Raw genomic sequence first — 15,359 nt, 5'->3', positions numbered from 1 at the left:
CTGAAATGGGAATAGCATTCTGAGGAGATTCATCCACAAGCAAATCAGGAGGAGAAAGAGGCATCTCAATGGAAACTGGAGGAATGGTCTCATGAGGCGAGTCTGAAACTGGAGACTTAGGAGCATCATCAGATTGCTGCCCTTCTTCTAGATTATCCAGATCAATCACTTGAACATGAAATCGTGATTTTTCCTTCCCACGAACTTTCATCTCCTCAGGAGGAAGCACTACTGCCCAACTAACTCACAACTTGATCCTTGTGCCCAAAGATGATGCACCCTCCTTGTTGTCAACCTGAATCTCAGACTTACGTCCAAGAGGCCCTGTAGAATCATCTTCTTTTCCAACCTTGATTTTTATAAGTCTAACAACATTATTTTTCAACCATGCGTTAGTGTTAGCCAAGATAGGCTAAAATTTCTCAAGGATGGATATGCACTTTTTGTGTGACCATTGGATCAAAGGAAGTGGAGCTTCCTCAACCCTCCGCGAAATGTATTCAGGATCAAGTATGTGCCCATCATCAATCATCCCTTGTGGGATATCCGCCAAGTTCAAATCAACAATTTGCTCAACAGTGAGCTTGCAGTAATCCATCTTCAGAACTTCGGCTTCTGTGTGGAGATCTACCCAGATGTCTTCGATGCGATGCACATGCACAAAGGATTTCTTGATCTTCTCCTTCATACCCCTATAATCAAAATCAGCTCTAGGTTTAAACCTCTTGAGCTTGATTTCATGCATTTCAGTTTCCATGGCCTTAGCTTTTACGGATGTGACAAGGGAATACCGGCCAATTTTTAATGGATTTGTGGTAGAGATCCCTATTCCAACCTTGTGTCTAGCAGACTGAAAAGTGTGGACAGTCATGATCTGTCTTCCCAACTCCATAAGAATAATCTTATTAGTCGGGTATCTAGGAAACATATATGGCTGACCACCATAGCATCCAATTCTCATATAGGTGAAGGTGGGAAACTGTAGAAACAAACATCCATATTCGCACACCCTTTCCCATGCCTCATCTGATACTCTTTTGTTCTTCAAAGTTCTGTCAAACTGACACAAGAAATATCTGAAGAATGCATCTTGAACTCTTCTGAAATGCAGTCTGCTGGGTCTCAACGGCAACTAATCATAATATTCCCAAATTGGTATAAGTGAGCGATCACCCTTGGTAGAAAGACCCGGAAAGTGTCTAAGTGATGCTGCCAAGTATACCAAATACGAATTCACGAAGAAAGTCATGGTGGTAGGGACTGCTGCAAATTGTTCACACAAGACATTGCTGATGACTTCTCCCCATGAAATGTGATGAGACTGCCTTATGAACATGATGAAGTGGTACATCCATGGCTCAAAGACATTAGAATACTCGAGGCCCATCATCCTGCTAAGAAGGGTTATGGTGTCTCCTATCTCCCATTTGAAATCGTAGCGGTACAACTTTGCCCACCTTGAGAAGGAGGCTCGTGGCTCTTGGATCCACCTATTGATATGTCACTTGCAATCTTTTTCCCTCTTCAAGTAATACTCTACTGCACTTTCTTTGGAGATTTCCATGTAAATAGGTGCAGGAGGTATTCTGAAGACCTTCTCGATCGTATCTTCATCAAGACAGATTATAGCTTCGCCATCATCATTTTTTATGACTCTTGTCTCTTTGTCAAAATGATGGGCGCAGGCGAGAACAAACTCAGGTTCTAGGGCAGCAACCGGGAAAGAAGATGCATGATGGATATGGCTGTCCAACAACCGCTGCATGTTATTATCTTGTGGATCTTCCACCCTCTTGACAAATTCCGACATATCCACGTGCCCTATTTCCGTATCTCTGATACGATCCAAAGGGGAGGAAACTTGAGAAGGTGCTACCTCGTTCTGATATTTGTTATATTTGTACTTCATCTTTTTTGAAACTGGAGATGCCGGCAAATCTAACATTGATTGTCAACCTGGAATATTGTGATGAAGACTTAAAAGAGTTAAGGCAACATCATAGTCAGTTGCAAATATCATTCTTCCTTCTTCAAATGGGAATTCAAATGGGAAAAACTTCGATTCTTGAACTTCACGATTTTGTGAGAGGAAGAGGGGAAATACATAGAAATGGGAAAATCTTGACTTTGACCAATTTCGGATCTTGGGGAAATTTTTGCAAGTATACAAGTTGGTAAGAACATACATGCAATCGGGGTTTTAAAACCCGAATGCAAGTACACTTGTAAATTTGCAAATGGAGAAATGGATTGAAAATGAGAATTTGACTTGCGGAAAATGACAGAAATGAAAAGTACGGATATGGGAAACATGAATGGATAGAAATGGGAAAATCCGGGAATGTCATTTTCATGAAAATGGGAAGAACTTTTCAGCATGTAATCCGGCTTTTAAAACCCGAATTTGAAAGGGGGGGTATTTCACACTTTTCAACTTGGAATTTTAACCAAAAATGGTTAAATTCCTTAACCGTAAGGGAAGAACAAGAATTTCCAACGAACTTGTAATCGGGATTAAAAATCCCGAATACAAGTAAAGAGGGAATATGGGAAGAACAATGAAATTCAAAAATTGCATACCAAGGGGAAGATCTCTCTCACAAAAACTGATTTTTGGGGGAAGAAAAACATATTTACAAAAATGCAACTAAGAAGGAACACTAAGAAAACAAGAAAATAATAAAATGAAACAAAGAAAGAAAGGAGAACATACCTTGAATGAAACTGAAAATGATTCTCCAAAAGATGCAACCAATCTTTGGAATGAAGAAGACAAACCAATAAATAGAAACAATCCGCAATCCTAAACCCTTGTCACGTTTTTGCAAAAATGCCACAAACTGAAAAACGTGGCAGCAATCCCAAATTTGGAGGGCCAAAATGCCAATGAGAGAGCACACCCAAGAGAGTTAAAGCAAAACGCCTAAGGAGGAGATGGAGATATGGCGTTAAATCCTTTCAAAAAGCAGCCAAAGGAGGGTCACGTGGTGAAAAACGTGGCATTAAAACCTTCTTGAATTGCTCATTAAAAGACTGAAAACTTGTCACAAACTCCACGCCTAGGTAAGAGAGCTAAAAACGAACTAGGAGACTGCAACTTCGTGGAGTCTTGATCCCCCAAAATGTGGCTTCAAAGAAACACACGGTTGCTGATTTAGACCAAAAAATCAGTAAATGCAAACCTCAAATGGCGTGATAAGTGTTTACAAATGCATAAGAATAGGGTGAAATCCAAAACGCCTCTCCTTCCTAGAAGATCTCCACAAAAATCGCTTGAAAACTTCAACAAATTTGCTTCCAAATGAAAATCGGGTTTTTGGTAGACAGACAAGTTTGAATTTACATAAATATGTGAAAATCAGGTTTTTTAGAAGATACAAGAAGTTCTAATTATCACTTTTTCCTCAACAAAGCCAAATTCAGGTTTTTGGGAATGAATTGCAAGTTTAAAATGTAAAAAATGCACTTTATAAGCAAAATCGGGTTTTTTAGACCAAAGTGCAAGTTTTAAATTGTCACTTTTTCACTTACAAGGCAAAATTAGGGTTTTTGGAGAGAACTACAAGTTGTAACTTAACCAAAAAATCCCTATTTTAACTAAAAAAGCCAAAAAAAACAATAAAAATAATAAAAACAATAAAGGAGAAATTTAAAACAAATTACAAGTATTCATCTTTTAATAAAAATGCACATGTAATAAGCTAAAAGTTTCCCTACAAAGACCAAAACAATGGACATCATTAAAACTTGCAGTTTGAAGAAAATTCTCCACCTGCAGTCGGGATTTTAAAACCCGAAATTGAAGGAAAGACATAGCAAACGAACCTAGAATGCGACGAAATTCGAAACGTAGTTCGAGGATGGACTGAGGATTAAGCCAGTCCAACGATTAGTCGAAATTATGCCTTGGGAAGCATGCCATAGAGTAAAAATTTTCATTTTTTCACAAATTTTTTATGTAATGGTCCTTCATTTTTGGAAACAAAAATGAGGACAACAAAATATAGAAGCCTTATCTAATTAAACATTAAGATTGATTCATAAACTACTTTGTTATAAATAAATATATATATCTACCCACTATATGTATGTATATGTGTGTATATGTATATGTATGTCTATGCACATTAATATGTACATAAATGTGTATATATATGTGTGTGTGTGTGTGTGGATATATGTATATGTATATACACACACACATATGGGTAGATAGATAGATACATAGAAGTTACAAAATTCCTTCAAAACGATTTCAGTATTTGAAAGAAATTATAGAAGGCTTTGATGCTAGTAACTCAAAAGACAGTGTCACCAAAGTATCACTGAAAGTGACTGATTTTTCAACAAAAGTTTTTATGCTGATAATTAGATACCGAAAAACAAAGATGTATTAAAATAGTAATGCAGTTATATATATATATATATATATATATATATATATATATATATATATATATATATATATATATATATATATTTGTGTGTGTGTTTGTGTGTGTGTGTGTGTAGATAGATAGATACATAGAAGTTACAAAATTCCTTCAAAAAGCTTTCAGTATTTGAAAGAAATTATAGTATATATATCCCTCTTGGAGTCAAAATTGAAAATTATTTGGAAAACACCTAATGCTAGGAAACTAACTTCTGAGCTTACTGTTGTGCTTTGCACACACTCCCCATCGTCGATAGGGTCCCCCTTTTTGGTTTTGTCTTGCCCCTGGTGTTGGAATTTTTTTATTTTATTCGCAAGGGAGATGCAACAGTTAGAAATGTGAGGAGATGATCCTTCAGGAGAGTGAGCCTGCCTACTTCCTTAAGTCCTGAGGAGTTTGTGTCAAATATCAAGCATGATCCCATTCGTGAAGGGAAGGTTGAATCATGAATCGTATGAAGAGACAGGGAGTTTTTAATTTAAATTGCAAGGCGAAGGGTGAATGCAAAGAAGGAGAAAATGTCAGAAAGTCTCGTAGTTTAATGTTCAAAATTCTCACAAAGGAGACTCGACTAAGTTGGCTGAATTGCAAAAGGACATGTAAATTTGATAATCGCCTAAGACCCCAGTTTGCAAAATCGGCTAAGAAGGCAAAAATGTCAATCATTTATAACTTGCAAAAAAGGCCATTTGGCCGAAATGTTATAAGTCTCCTTCTACGCATTTTCATAACTTTAAAAATTGCAAAATGGCCTTTTAGGCCGAAAACCCAAAGGAGGAAGAAAGGATGTTTTAACTCATCCTTGCAAAATAGGCCCTTTTGGCCGAAATGTTATAAGTCTCCTTCTAGGCGTTTCCATAACTTTAAAAATTGCAAAAAACCTTTTTAGGCTGAAAATGCAAGTGAGGTGGAAAAGGGCGTTTTTATAAACGAAATTCCCTTTGTAAAATTTTCAAAATGGTCTCTTGCCCCAAAAAGTTCCAAAATCGCATCAAAAAGAGAAAAGACATTTTCATAAAATTGCAAAAACCCTCTTTAGGCTGAAATCGCACAACAAAGGGAGATGCGTTTTAACGTGAGGTTTGCAATTTAACCTTTTAGGCCGAAAGGTCGAAAACACGAAATAAAATAGAAAGGGTGTTTTAACTCATCTTTGCAAAATACCTTTTTAGCCCGAAAAACGAAATCGCGTCACTACTGAAAAGGGCGTTTTCATTAATTCGAAACCTTGCAAAAAGGCCTTTCGAGCTGAAGTCGAAAATGCAAGAGAAAGGCGTTTAATATAAAGTTTGCAAAAACCCTCTTCAGGCCGAAATCGTGTGGAGGCAAAATAAACTTTAAGCTTTGCAAAATGCCCCTTTGTGCCGAAAGTGCGAAATCGCGTGGACAAAGAGAGGCGTCTAAACTATAAAAAGTTTGCATAATGGCCTCTTAGGCCAAAAATACGAAATCGCATGGACAAAGAGAGGCGTCTAAACTATAAAATTTTTGCATAATGGCCTCTTAGGCCGAAAATACGAAATCGCACAGCAAAGAGAGACGGTGTTTAACTACAAAATTGCATGAAGGCCTTTTAGGCCAAAGCTTGAAGAGTTTTCTAAATCTCAGAAATCTCACAGGTTGTGCGAGTTCTCCAAATTCCCTTAGAGCCCGAGTTCTTGCAAGATAGAGGGCGTTGAAATTGCAGAGCGGAGGGGGTCGAATCCACAAGCGCCTTTCCCAGGCCTAAGTTTGAGGAAATCGCGGGGTTAACCTTTTATTCACCAAAGCACCCAGAGTTTCTAAAATCGCAAACATCAGCATTTGGCCAAAAATCATTCTGCATTGGGCAAAGCTTTTCCACCAGGTAGGTTCGGATTTCTCCTCTGAGTCATTAAAATTGTGCAAAATGATCATGATAGTTAGAGTAGGGTTAGAATGTACGTGAAAGAGTGAAACTTTGCGGATTATGATTTAAGAAAATATCAACATAACATGCAACAACAACCAACTAGGGAAATTTGCCTTTAGACTGGAATTTCAAACTTAGAGAAATTTTGGAAAATTCAAGTCTATACTAAAGCACAAAACACTCTTTTCCAAGTACATTTTCAAAAAGATCAGTAGTTATCAAAACATTCAAGCACTAAGTCGCAAGCCATAACGTTTGCAACTTTCCGCCATTATCGATTAGAAGTAACATTTTACGCGTTCCAAGTAGCAAGGGTTAAGCAAAACCAACCTGACTTTCAACTTCAAATTACATCTAGTTTCCTGATGATCAGGGTTTATTTATTGAGACGTCATGCTTTTAGCAATATGTTCAAATTCCGATTTCCCCGTTGATCGTTAATTTTAAAACGCTAATGTTGTCCTCTGTTTTGGCTAACCTGTTTTTGCTGCTTTATCTCGTCTCGTAATCCATGTCCGATTGCACAAGATAGATCCCTAAATCGACGGCTGAGTCCTCAAAGGCACCTGGAGTAACTAGAATGTCCCGGATTTCCAAAGCTGACATTCCCTGCAAGGTCGAGAAGATGAAGTACCAGTACCAAGGGGGAGGAGTTAGGGAGTCAAAGGTCCAGATTGTATGGGAGTACATAGGAGACACGGACCTAGGCCATATAGATATCCAGGATTTCAGGAACAGGGTGTACTCTCCAAACGCCTATGGCAAGCCCAGACGGATGATAAAGAGTGATATTGCTCAGGCAACTGGTTTCCCTCCGGCCGTGCAGAATTATGAATTAGTGGTTGAGGCTGCTAAACATTATCAACCAGAAACTAGATTAGTGGTGCTAGAGGGGATGGTACTAGCTGACTTCACGCCTAAAGCCCTTGGGGAAGCATTTGATATCCCATTTCCAAGTAATCCCATTGCTACAACTATTGATGAGGCGCAAATCGCTTATGACATGAATCCTGCTAAGTGCAAAACATTGATAAACAAAGAATGGTACAAAGAAAGAAGACCCCCAAGCATTAGAATTAGTAAGAAGACCCCCAAAGCGATTTTCACAACGAGTATGGTGATATGGTTACCTTACTCAGCCGGGTCATGGGACTTCCTCAATCTAATCCTTTTGAGGAATGGATGTTCTACTTCACTGAGCAGGTCTTCGCTGGGAACTCTAAGTTCGACTGGGCTCACATCATCAGCGACAATATCCACACACAGCTGGTTGAGCTTGAAGAAATAAAGTACTTTGCCATGACTTCCTACTTGGTCCACATGTTTGCCCGACACCAGCTGTTGATGGGGTTAATTAAGAAAGGTGAGATCGAGAATGGGCCGAATCAGGTGAAGGTGTATGGATGCTACCCTCAGCTGCATTATTATGACATTGCCCAAAGAGAAAAGAATAACATTGCATACACAATTAGTCAGTATGAGCGTGTTAATAATGCCTTTACAATGCGCCTCGTTAGATTAATGCAAGGAGGATTGCATATAAGCCTTAAGGCTCTCAGAGCAGGCTATCACTCTGATCCAGAGGTACGGTGCGTGGTTCATCCAGTTTCCCAGGTTCACTTACATCAGAATAGCAAGCTTTGAGGGAACACCATTCCGGCTTCCGCGCTATCCATCAGATAAAATAGTCCTCATGGAGGTAGCAAGACAAGCACACCCAGCAGGGAGTCTACTCAGAGATAAGAAGCAATCTGGGTTCACCTTCCCCATGATTTTGGGTACTCTTGATGCGCACTTCAAAAATTCGGTGCAGGCTGAAGAGTCATTTGCTGAATTGGCATCCTATGGCTTACAGGAACATTTCCCTAGGAAATGCTTTGATCATGATAATATTGCAAAATGTGCCTATGGCAAGCACTACAGGTCCAAGGCGTCGATAGAGGACTATTGGAGCCACTGTTTTGATGACTTTGAAGTCCGTCAGCATGAATATTCTAGGCTAAGTGTTCAGCAAATGCGGCTTTATGAGTACCACCAGGTCCCAGATCAGGTGACAGACTATGGAAATTGCTTGCAAGTCCGAGAATTTGAAGCAGCCAAGAACCTATTGTCAGGCATTGATTGGACTCAGGACCCAATCACAAATTGAGGCAGTTATGGAAGCTCCAAGAAGGTACACCGATAACTGGTTATCCCAACAAATTGAGAGACTGACCCATGAAGGGACCCAATTCACATAAAATCTAATGGGTAGTCTCGATTCCCAGTCTTTACAGGATGAAGGAACCTCAAGTGCGCCAAAGGAAGAGGTTGAGAAACTTGAAAAGAAGACAAAGAAAGCAAGGAGAGAAAAAATCCCCATCAGGAGGCTAGAGGTTACTTCATCATCCAAGGACCCCAGTTCAGAGGATGATGTGGTTGAACTTGACTACATACCCGCTCTGCCTTCACAGAGTGATCTTGCTGCATTCGAGGCAAATAACCCTCAAACACAAAGTGAGCAAGAAGCAGGGGCAAGGATCGTTAACTTGGATGAACCTGGAAATCAGGTTGAAGAGGGAGAGATTGCACCTGATCAGGGGACTGGTAAGCATGAGCTCATGCAGGGAAGCAGGCATGAGTTGCAACTGAATAGCGGTGACAAGGATGACACCACTATTGAGGGAGAACAGAGAGGGGATGAGACTCAAGAACCCAACAAAACTGAAGAGCAACCATTACAAAAGGATACCCGACATTTGTTCAACGAGGTAGGAGAGAACTCAACCATGAGTAAGGAATTGGATACTGCATCCGATCCTTCTATGACTGATCGATTACATGTAGGCAGTGAGTCAGCCGAAGCCTCCAAAGAACAGAGTGGGAATCTAGCAATTACATCTGGATAGACCATCCCTCAAGACTGGCTAATTGCTCGTGGGCAGCTATCAAGCCACCAATTAACTTGGAGGATATCTTCTCTCGAATAGGAGAAAGAAAATCTAAAGGCAAGAAAAAGCCAAAGACTTACTCCAGGATCACTAAAGATGAGCAAAGGAACCGCACGATTCATATTGCATCCCCACTTGCAGACAAACCAACAGATCAAATTGCATTGGCTGATTACAATGTTGCGACCATCCCAATAGGGCGAGCCACCAAAGAGCAGGAGAGGGAAGAATTTAGAGATGCCGTGCAGAATATGCTTAGACAGCTCAATGAAATGACCGCTGAGAGAGATATGTACAGAGCTCGTGCTGAGCAAGCTGAGGGGTACATTGCTCACCTGTTGAAACCGCTGCAACATGCCTCTGAATCCCATGTTCCCCCATTGGCACTGGCACAAAAGACTGCAAGTGAATTTGAAGGAGTGCATAACACTGCCATGGTCGTCAGGGAATGGGTCCAGAGCATTAAAAGGAAAGGAAAGAAGATTATTAGTGATGTATTCGAAGTAGCAATCGGATTACAAGCAACACAAATCAAAATGCTGGAGGTATAAAAGGAATACGCCAAAATCCAGGAGGTGGTTGCCTTAGCTCAACCAATCATGAGGGCCCTTTTCTGGACTCAAGCTCGGTTTCTGGCAATCCAATCTATCCTAAATCCCCATAATATCAATACTTTCAAGGAGTGGTACTGGATTGTTTGGATGAAGATGGACATGGCGGGTACTGTTAAGAGGATTCAGGAGGAATGTGAGATGGACCTATCCCATATTGAAAATGGCGGTGAGGATGTTCATAAAGCATTGGTCATTGGCTAGACGGATACCATGAGGGATGTGGATGTATTGTCACGATGGGATGTTAGGTTGAGGCTCGATAAAACTGCATACTCCGTGGAGGACATAGAGTGCATCAGCAAGCTGCATTCAGACATATTGCGCTTCGAGGATCAGCAATCGGATTGGCGCGAGCGACTAGAGATAGTCGACTCTAATCTTGAAGGAACAAAGTTCAAAATGGGCAATCCTCCTTTTCCCCCTAATGAGGAATTGTTTCCCATTTGTATAAAATTCCAAGAGTACGTTCGGGAGGAACGTGCAGCACACCGGGACATTTGGGAAGGTTACCTACATGAAAAAGACGAATTTGTGGAGAAAAAGTCCATCAATGGGAAGGAAAAAGTGATTTCCTAAAAATATATGTTTCTTTTAAAATTTAAGTGCACTTTTTCAAACATAAAGTTTCTTTCCCAACTGCCAAAGTTATTGTAAATTTCGAGCTCCGTGCAAGTGCACTTTTTGGAGCAGCTTTATGTTTGGTAGTTATTATTTACTTATGGTTGGTGTTGATATTTATCTTCCCATTTATGGGTATGGGCAGCTCTATTTAGGGGATGAATCTAGCCCACTTGTCTAAGTTTAATCTTGGCCATCCATCCATTTTGAGAACTCTATATAAAGGAGTTAGTTTCTCCTTTATTTCAGGCAGAAAGTTAAAGATTGTTGCAAAAACTCTAGCAAAATATATACAAATTTTTATGGATGTTAAAGTTGTGTCTTTTTTACTGTGAGTGCATGGTCCTCTTCTCCACCTCTTTTAAATTTCTGCAACTGTATTTACTTTTCAGACAGTTTGTTTATACATGTATTTGATGGAAATCTTGGTTCATACCATTAGGAAATAATTGATTATTATTCCCTTTGCATGGTTAGTCTGAGCCCAATTCTATGCTAAGTTCGGTTGTTAAATTTGAATGAATGGGTGTAGAAGTCCAGCATTTGTATTCAACAGCTTGAAAATTCAAAGTTCCTAGATGATTGCACTGGTTTTTACCTAGTTGTGCTAGTTTGCTGGCAAAGTAATTTCTAGTTATTTTAAGATTTCCGTCTATGTGTTTAAATATGTTGTCTTAGTTAAGTTAGCTAGTTGTTCTCATTACTTCCTATCCTCATCCCCCTTTTTTCCTTTTTTTTTTAGAAAAAACCCGCAAGTCAAGCTGAAGTAGCATCATGTTAAAAGCAAATCAGATGAAATATGACTCTAAGATTTTAGGGAACCTGTGCGAAACCAATTCCATCTAACCGTAAGTCCCCTTTGTGTTTCCAACAAAACACATCAACTACTGAGCTATCCTGTAGTCAAGACCTAACAATCGAAACCTTAAGGTCATCCCCCATTGATCAATTTAAAACAGCATTAGGGATCTCCTTATCTCAAGAGAGGATAGGATACTTAGCATTCTATTCTATGTTGGCTGGATGAATTCGTAGTTCCGCGATTTTAGCCATGTCAACACTTAGGCCAAACCAATTCTTCCCTATCCAAGATTTACCTCTATCTATAGACAGGCATATTCCAACAAATTTTGCAAAAACTGCCTTGTTTTTCAATTTCTCCACCTCCAAATTAAGGAAAAGGTCTAGAATTTTCATGTTTGGAAAGTCATGTGTGATTTTAACATTGATAGTGTTGATAGCTATCTTGATAAAGTTGTTATTCCTTTCTTTGTCCTTGGCACCAATTGCAAGATCCGGCAGGAATTCTTCCAAGGTCGAGTTGTTCATGCAATCTTTTCCCTCCACCACTCTTTCTCCCTCTATTCTTTTGCAAATTTCTTCAATTTTAGTTTGCTCCATTTCACCTGTCCAAACTCCAAACTATTGTCTCAATTATTATTTTGACAAGCACCTTATATTTAAATCATTATTTTAATAAAATTGAACACAAGGCCAAAACAAGAGAATTAAAATTATAAAGTCACTTCATGGAGAAATAAAATATAATCTCTCAAATGTTTAAAAAGGTGGCACTGTAATGTCCCCACTTCGAAATAGAATTTAATAATAAATGATAATAATAAAATTAAAACATTAAAAATTAAATTAAAATATAAAATAATATAATTAAATATGACTAATTAAAAATTAATTAAGTTAATGAAAAGTCAAAAGACATGAAAGGAAAAGTTGTGACTTCCTCAACAATGAGATATAAAAAAGATAAGAGAACCTCATTTGAGAGGGAGGATAAATTGGAAATGACAAGTGCAGATCTGATTTAAATAATAAGTGCAGATCTGATTACGAAAGGTTGTGTCCCTTTCAAAGGGTAGAAATAATGAAGAGTTGCACTCTTTCAAAGGGTGCTAATGGTGAAAGGGTATGTCTCTTGCCAAAGGGCATACATGATGAAGAGGTGTGACCTCTCCCTCATATTGAGAGATATAAAGGTAAGGAATCAAAAACATCTAGTGAGATCACCATCGATTAGAAAGGATAGCTGTGTAGGCAGAGGCAAGAGAGGAGGGGGCACGGGAGAGCATTCGGGAGCAGACTTTCGTGACCAGCAGGTAAGAGGTAAGGTATAATATATTATAAACAACTAATATATTAATGTTGATTAAACTTATAGTGTTTATTGAACATAGATAAGGAATGTGTTAAGTCAGTAGTAATATGCATTAAAATTATCATTTACTAAGTATGATAATTAATATATTAATATTAATTAATGTATATTTCATTGAGCGTCGGTAAGAGCATATTAAGGCTAAAAATGTGTGCATTAATGAATACAATTAATTAATATACTAATCTACACATAGGGAATGATTAAGGAATATAGATGTTATCAAGGAAGGTGTAATGCATATGTTAACAATGATAGGGTACATTTGATATGTATATATGTTAAAGAATACATTAGGAATACATGTTAACATAAAATGTGGATTAGGAAATAAAATAGTACTAAATCATCAAAGCGTATTATAAATGCAAATGTAAACACATGTTGGAGGCTATAGGGAGGAAACTCCCTTAGTCTAAGGGAGGGATTATGAAAATCCCTAGGGCAGTATATATACTGATTATTGATATGCATATGTAGGGCTTGGTTGATTAAGTTCAACCAAGAGGAGATGGATCTAGCCGGTCCACTCCGAGGACTTGGGTGATGGGATGCATCACCCAAGGCAAGGAATGACACATGGTCTTCCTTGGAGGGCTTGGGCGTAAGAGGTTACACCCAAGACTTGAATCGAAATAACCTTCGATTTCCTGGAGGGCTTGGATGTAAGAAATTACATTCAAGATAGGAGTCGAATTCACCTTCGACTTCCTGGAGGGCTTGGAACCAAGATGGGTTCCAAGAAGGCAAGTTTCACGGCCGCCTAAGGACATACTTTGTATGGCATTCGTATCCTTTTTTATTAGATTAAAATTATGATTATGTTGATTAAGTATTAGATAAGAATTGTGATTAGTGTTAATTAAGTATTTTAAGGTTAAATTGCAAGTTAAATTAGTTATATATGTATATTTGTTGTATTTCTAACAATCTATTTTGCAGGACAGTGATCCCTAACTAGTAGGGACATTATAGGCACAAAAGGAGATTGCAAAGGAATAATTCAGATCTTTTGAAAATTTCATCTTCTATTGTGGAAATTGGGTGTTTTGCTTAAATAGAAACCTTAAGGGAAAATTGGTTGTGGAGAAGGATTTCTTCCTAGCTGATACTGAAGTTAATTTACACAGGATTCACAAGTATGCAAAATGATTGAAGATTGTGGACACTTGTTTTGACTTTTGAGAGTAACGATGATTGCAGTTGTGTTTGGATAAAACTGTAATTAGAGATTTCAGGTTAATGGTAAATTTTGTTGAAGTATTGCTATACTTCATATCCAATATTTTAATTGATTGAGTGGAAGAGATAGATGCAAGTATTGGCCATCCCAATTAGTTTTATTCCTTCCGCCTTTGTTTGAGTCGTGAATTTAATTTTTGGCTGCCATAAACGGTCGCTGGATATATCACTTTTGTGTAGGATTAAGGTGGGCAAATACATACCTAGACAATCACCTTAGTGTGATAAGTTATCACAGGTGTGAAAGAGACATGAGTATTTTGTTTGAAGATATATGTGCCTGGTTGTGACATTGTAGTTTCTATAAGCATTGATGTGAGTCTATAAAAAAAAGTGGCGCTGCAGCTTTCCAAGGGTTTATTCTCCTATACCAGCCATAGCACTATGTGGGGGAGGTGTGAGGAGTCTAGAAGAGAGTTGATGCCTGCAAAGTATCATTTGGGAAGTTAAACACTGTAACTATTCATTATTTTGACTTCCAGCAACTATATGATGTGGCATGCCATATTCTGGATACACAGTAAAGTTCCCAGACTGTAGCCATCATTCTCAAGATCACTAGATTGCCTACAACCATTGTCACAGAGGTTAAACTCAGTTTATTTTCTGCTACATGTAATAATTAATTTCCAGTCTATTGTGATAAGCTTGTATTGTGAGAATATTCATAAATTCTACTATTGTTTATTCATTGTTGTTATAAACTCAGTGAATACTTTATGATTTAGGATTACAAAGTGAATCCTCTAGTTTTGCTATTTGCATTTTACATAATTTTCTCAAAGAACAAGAAATAAGTATAAATCTAGCTTACCGGGTTCGCCTCCACACCCCCCTGGTTCGGGTTTGGGTCTGGTCCGGCCTTGGTTCGACCAGGGTTCGAATATCCAAGAGGGGGTTCGACCTGGTTCAAACCCAGGTGGACCAAGATCAAACCAGGTCGAACCCGGACGGCTGGGCGGCCCAAAACGGGTTTTTTTGTGCAAAATTTAATTTTTTTTAAAAATCCGCCATGTAAAAAGTCAATTTTATACCTATTGTTACCATTTCACACATCGCCCCATTACAATGGGGACCCCCTCTTTTTTGCTTTTGTTTTGCCTGTTCTTCTCTCTGCTTTTAGGGTTTTGAGTGAGTGAGTGAGTCGTCTGGACTAGGGTTAAGCCTTAGTGTTTCCTTTTGATATTTTCAAGCCGAAGTCCAGTCAAATTTTGAAAGATTATTAAGCCTCCTCCTGAGGATTGCAATTTTGAAATAGGATGAGCCTGCCAGGAAGTCAAGTATGTCTCAGGATGAGTCCAGTCAAGATTTTGAGGGCAAATTCAAGTTAGGTCTAAGTGATAGCATTTTAATGATTAAATTATGCATTTTGTTTGGGTGAATTTTGACCAAATTTTGGAAGTAAGGTAACCGATTCCTGGCCTTGGAGACGACCTAACCCTGCATGATGAAGTG

The 15,359-nt window shown here is 38.6% G+C and overlaps 1 protein-coding gene across 1 annotated transcript in view; it reads right to left on the bottom strand.

Moving 5' to 3' along the window:
• The window catches only part of LOC131068766 (probable protein phosphatase 2C 11), a 146,100-nt gene that overhangs the window by 4,022 nt on the left and 126,719 nt on the right, over nt 1–15,359 (bottom strand). The window lies entirely within an intron of this gene.

Source organism: Cryptomeria japonica, chromosome 11 (assembly GCF_030272615.1).
Source record: "Cryptomeria japonica chromosome 11, Sugi_1.0, whole genome shotgun sequence".
NCBI classification, from domain to species: Eukaryota; Viridiplantae; Streptophyta; class Pinopsida; order Cupressales; family Cupressaceae; genus Cryptomeria; species Cryptomeria japonica.
Note: the sequence above shows the minus strand (reverse complement) of the source record. Positions and strands in the feature narration are given on the sequence as shown.